Raw genomic sequence first — 6,000 nt, forward strand, 5'->3', positions numbered from 1 at the left:
ATTATTTTAATTATGATGAATATACAGTTTGCCAAACTTTAAATAGTGTGATATTTGGATACAAGAAAATGCTATTAGCAAATTCAAATACTTACGTTCAATTGTGCACTCCAACACAATAGTGTGTAAAAGTAAATTGAAAATAATTATGATTAAAATAGGTATACAGATAGAGCATGCTCTATTTTTGTTCATACTATTTAAAAATAATGAAATTAATAGTTTACATAATAGTAATAGTGTTAGTAGTATTAATATGGTAATAATAGGCCGGTACAGTACTTAATATATATATATTAATATGATATATTATGGTTTTTATAGAACCTTACCATAGGTAAGGTTCTATAAAATAATTATGATTGAAAATACCAAAGCAGTTTAGTATAGCGGTTTTCCATATACTAGAAGAAAAAAATGGCAGTTTTTGAATGCCCTAATAACTCGCAAGTGTATTACTTTTATGACTACTAGTAGTGGATGCTGTTCCATAATTGTATGAATGGAACAGCTTGTTCGTCAGTGCCACAGACACAGCACCCCTTTAAAGTAAGGTAGTAGTGGATAGAAAGGAATTATACTAATTGATTTATAAGTCAGTCAACTTCATTTTTTGTGAAATTTGCTCAAACTGCTCAAGCAGTCACTGCTTGCTGCCATGGTGCTTGATCAATACATAAGCTGCATGCATTTGCTGCACAAATGGTCTTCAATAGTACACACTGACAGCTGAAATTGAAAACTGGATCTTGTATCGCTCAGATGTATGATTGAATGTTGATGTGTTTGTAAGAACTTGTCATGTTTATTATGTTCTGCATGTTGCACTACAAAAGGCCAGTTAAATCATGTCTGAATTCTTCAGTTTCATCACAAATCTAGGCAGCTAACTTGATGGCAAGTTAGCTGAAATAGGATTTAAAGTGGGATGGGGGGTGGGGCTTGCCTTTTTTTTACCCAAGGTGGGCTTAACCGAGAAAGTTTCAGTGTAAAATCATCTTATCATCTAGTCAAGCTTGCTCAAGACGCATGCCTTGTTTACGCCCACTGACACTGTTCACCTAACCTATCTTCATCCTGCATAAATGAAAGTTTAATAACAATACATTATAGGAACCAGATGATTTTTTTTCAATGATCCAATAATGTTAATAAATAAAGATTAAAATAAATATGAATATTATCCTTTATTTTGTTTTATTGTAATAGTATTAATCTTTAAATTTTTTTTATCATTATTAACATTTTTAGGCACTAATACTAAGCAATTAGCAGAGCTCCGCATAGTACACTATGGGAAAATTATTATACAAAGGTTAGATTTAATGGCTGAAAAAATTTCCTGAGGGCCTGCAAGGCCCGAAGAAAATTTTTTATTGCATTAAATCTAACCTAAGTATAATAATTTTCCACTATTGTACGATGCAAGAACTATTAATTGCTTATATGTAAATCGCCATCTTTTAATGTTATTTTGATAAACAAATGTTGTAGCAGTCATTAGTTGCTACAGTGATATGTTCAGTATACTGTGTGCATATTTACATTTAGCTGTGCGTATGCTGATTTGTGCTCCTGAATACACTTCAACTACAAATCAAGAGTAAAGTATGGATACGATGAATAACTATTAATTTGTATGTGTTAGAAGAACTTGTTCATGGTATTTTGATTCATTTGTCAAAGAAATAAACATTTCTTAAAGCATTCGAGAGAGAATACAGTCACTGACTTTTTGGTCAGTGCAGACAGGTAAAAATCATGTGATGATTTCCTAACTTTGCTAGTATGGCCTAGGGAAGGAGGAGAAGGCCTCAAAGGTCTCCCTAGGCCCTAGGCCTACAGTTAATTTTGTTCCTTGAGTCTTTAAAATACAGTAGGTCTAGAATATTCCTATTAAATGTTCAGTTTGTTTAATTTATTAGGGTTCATTGAATCAAGGAATTTTTTTCATTCAATTGTTCATACTTAATATTGAATTTGAAGTAACTTTATTCGGGTTCTAATTAATCTTGTTTTACAAAAGTAATTTTCCTATTACAATGCAATTTTTATCTGTAGTGACGAGAAATTTTTTGCACACGATCCTAAACAATATCAAGCCAATCTTCCTCTAATTGAAAATTAGTGGACTGTGGGGGATAGGCAAATAATATTGGGTGTTGCAGTGATGACGTCACAATTGGCTTGGAAATTGATATTATTCATTGTATTTTCTATACAATAGTATATTATCTATTAGTACTGTTTAAAACCAAAATTATGCAGAAACAAAAAGATCATGTCATAGCATACCAGCAGAAGCTAAAAATTTTTTTGATAATTATCATAGTGAATTTGAAATATGTATCAATGATACTATTAGAGAACAGTTTAGCTCAGTCGGCTAATCTGGTGGTAGCAACTGTGTGTGCACTTACCATGGAGATCTCTAGGTATCCGGTTCAATTCCCATTGCTGCCTGTCCTTGTATTTCAGCTGGATGGCCGAGATACAAGTTGTAATAGCGCACCGTCCTTCGGATGAGACGTTTAAGCCGTTGGTCCCGTGTGCATTGATGGCCCATGTGCACGTTAAAGAACTCAGTACACTTTCGGAAAAGAGTAGGGGATTGTCTCTCGGTGTATTGATCAATCCACCCAACTGGAAATAAGTCTTCTCCTAGACTTTCATGGGCTATCCTTGGTGTTTACCCCGAATAAATCCAATCCAATCCAATCCAATTAACGATGAAAATGAAAATGAATTTACAGTATCGATTATGGGCAGTCTGCTTTGTAGAACAAGGTTGCAAATTGTGGCCAGAATTATTGTGCTTATACTATTTTACTACTTGTGGACTCTCTGGTGGTAAACCAATTAACAAAAGTATTGATTAGATTGGATTAATGTTGTATATGAATCTAAACATCAAGGAAAGCAAAATTTATTTTCATCATTTTTTGTGATAATAATGGTCTACCTTTTTGTATCTAGTGAATGAATGAATGTTTAAAGTTTACTTTAGTGACTTGCCACAAGTCACAATTTTTAAATTATTAATCTCATTCTGGACAGCGCCACCAACGAGAAAGTTAATTTAGAGAATGAATAATCCGGAAAAAAAGAAATCAAGTATGCTACGCCAATTAAATTAGGTATGGCGCGCACTAAGTGCAATAAAGAGAGTAACCCAAAATTAGGGCCTGGAACCCAGAATCAAGAATCAAGAATAATTTATTGTCATCGAACAAACAAGTGAACAATGACATTTGTTTTGCTAGTTAAACACAGAATATAAAAATATAATTAATTAACATTGAGTCTAAAATATATAATATAAAATTATTGCATGAGTGTGTGATTGCATTCAAGTACCAAGGTGTGAAAAGATAAAAGTATAAAATAATTATGATAAATTATAAAATGAATTGAGAATATGAATATGAGTTACGATCACTTAGTACTGAAAGATAGTTATCTGTTGAATAAGGTATTAAATAAATGGATTGCATTTGGTAAGAATGATTCTCTGTAACGTTTATTGTGATATGGCATTGGCCTAAGCCTACCAGACCTCTGAGTAATTAAATTGCAGTGTAATGGGTGGTTTACATCTTTTATAATGTTATCAAGCATGTTTAAGGCACTATTTACATTAATTTCGTCAATGGTTTTGGATACAGCATTACTGCCCATAACACGACCTGCACGATTAATTGATTTCCTGATTTTACTTCTGTTGTGTTCTGATAACCTGCTGAACCAGACGATACAATTATACATTAAAACACTTAAGATAACACTAGTGAAAAAAATAGTACTAAAATATCCTTATTAACTCTAAATTGCTTTTGACGTTGATTTATTTTTTAGTTAGGTATAGTGTATTAGCTTTCCAATTAAGGTCTTTATCTATACCTAAGTATTTAAACTCATTAACCATTTCCACTTCAACATGATTAATCTTAACGATGTTGAAGTGGAAATGGTTAATGAGTTTAAATACTTAAGTACAATAATAGATAAGTTTACTTGAGAGAAAAAAGCTTTTTCTATGAAATGGAACTTTCCCCTAAAGCCTGCTCCTTGAATTTGTTACTGAGGTTCCATAAAACCATAAAAAGCATTAAAAAAAATCATAAAGCATATACCAAAGCACATATGCAAACATGAGCGTTTGTGAGCCAACATATGTGCTTGTAAAGGCCAACTCAGACAGCGTCGTATGACGCAGCCTGACGTGATTTGTTGTCGCGTTGGCCATGTGTGAGTTAAACGCAGACGCGATGGTGTGCGTCGGTGGCAGTCGAGTCGTAGAATATTAAACATATTAATCACGCTGTCTGAGTTGGCCTTTAGACATGGCGTGTATTCCTGGCCTTGTTCTGATAGGTCAGTTAAGTTTGAATGAAAGGTCCATTACTGCTTATAACCTTACACAAAGCTGTTTAAATCTGTCACACACTATAGGAGTCCATTTCTCATTTAAATAAAATTGTAGGAGGCAACACCCTTCCTCTACATAAAGAATTGCTCTTTAGATCTGGCCGACTACTTCCAATAAAATGTAAAACTATGACAGATGTAGAAAATCATTTGTATGCAACTCAATCTGCCAACACAACTAAAAATTTTAAATATATATTATGTTTTTGCTCAAACAACCTGTATAAAACAGTTTGTTGAAAATGATTTTAATTTATGTGTCGTATTTATGTTTTAATATTTTCTTCAAGTGTTAACAGTCAGAGTTTCATGGATACTGCATTGTAAGTAGGAATAAACAATACTATGTCTTACCTTGTATGAGTAAAATTGTATATTTGTTCATTTAATGGTTTCCTTGTATTTCGTATGCAATGTCCCAGAAATGGTATAATGAATGATTTGCAAGTATAATTTTTCTTTTCATACATTTTTCAACACAACGTTTTATTGATTTATAATGTAAGCTGAGTTTGGACACTAATAGGCTAAATTACTAACCATTGAGTGGGTAGGCCTAATACTGTATTATTATGTAGCTTCAATGTATACCACCACCCCTTCCCTCCAGTGGTGGCGCCTGGGGGGGGGGGCTATATCCCCCTCATCAGGGAAGCGTTCTACTATCACAAATGCTTGTTTGGATATCCTCATGATGCTTGGAATACATCTTGATCGGGAGCAGCCCCCACCCCCAACCCCCGTCAGGCAGATCCTGGCACCATCACTGCTTCCCTCCCCACCACCAGGACCTCTATACTTTATTACAATGATAATAAGTAAATAAATATATTGGAGTATTTGCATAGCACGCCTGTTAAGTATTCCTTATTCTTATTGGATATTACTGTATGTATTGATTGGTTAGGGAAATACAAACCAATCAAAATGAGGAATTTGTTTAATAGCCACTGCTTTAAAAAAAATCTCAAATTTTTGTCACTGCTGCTTTAGGATATTATAAGAATTATTGATTGAAAGAGATATGTTTGTGGAGAGTCTTGGATGTATCAGTACCAATCTCTATCTCTTTACAAGGCTAGAGTATGCCATACTCATATATATATAATCTTTTTAATAAACTTAAATAACATAATCTCAATGACTGCCCACTAACATTGTGCAAATCTCTTAAGAGGCTTATGCGAATGATCAGATGATATTATATAAACCAAATGCTCTGGATTTTACCAGATTTGAATTGTGATGTTCAAATTTTCAAGCACATTTCTATCGACTTTGAATGGTTTATAGTGGAGAGATTTGATGATGCACTGCTGTTAGTGTAACATTATAGATAAAGTGATAATCAAAGACTAGGAATTGCACTCCAGACCTCTAGTGTCAAGGCCACCAATGTCCTTATTGACAACTATTATCCAATAAATTGCAATTTTAACATTAGCATCTCTATTTGATGCTATATTGTTCATCCTTCAAATTAACTTTAAGAAGACTAGCTGAATATGCTCATATATCTTTTTCCTGACCAAGGTAATATGCAAATCAATAGTTTGTGCAATATGTTCACTA

This window comes from Anneissia japonica, unplaced genomic scaffold, assembly GCF_011630105.1.
Source record: "Anneissia japonica isolate Jap-2015-1 unplaced genomic scaffold, ASM1163010v1 scaffold997_len2565447_cov190, whole genome shotgun sequence".
Classification (NCBI taxonomy): Eukaryota; Metazoa; Echinodermata; class Crinoidea; order Comatulida; family Comatulidae; genus Anneissia; species Anneissia japonica.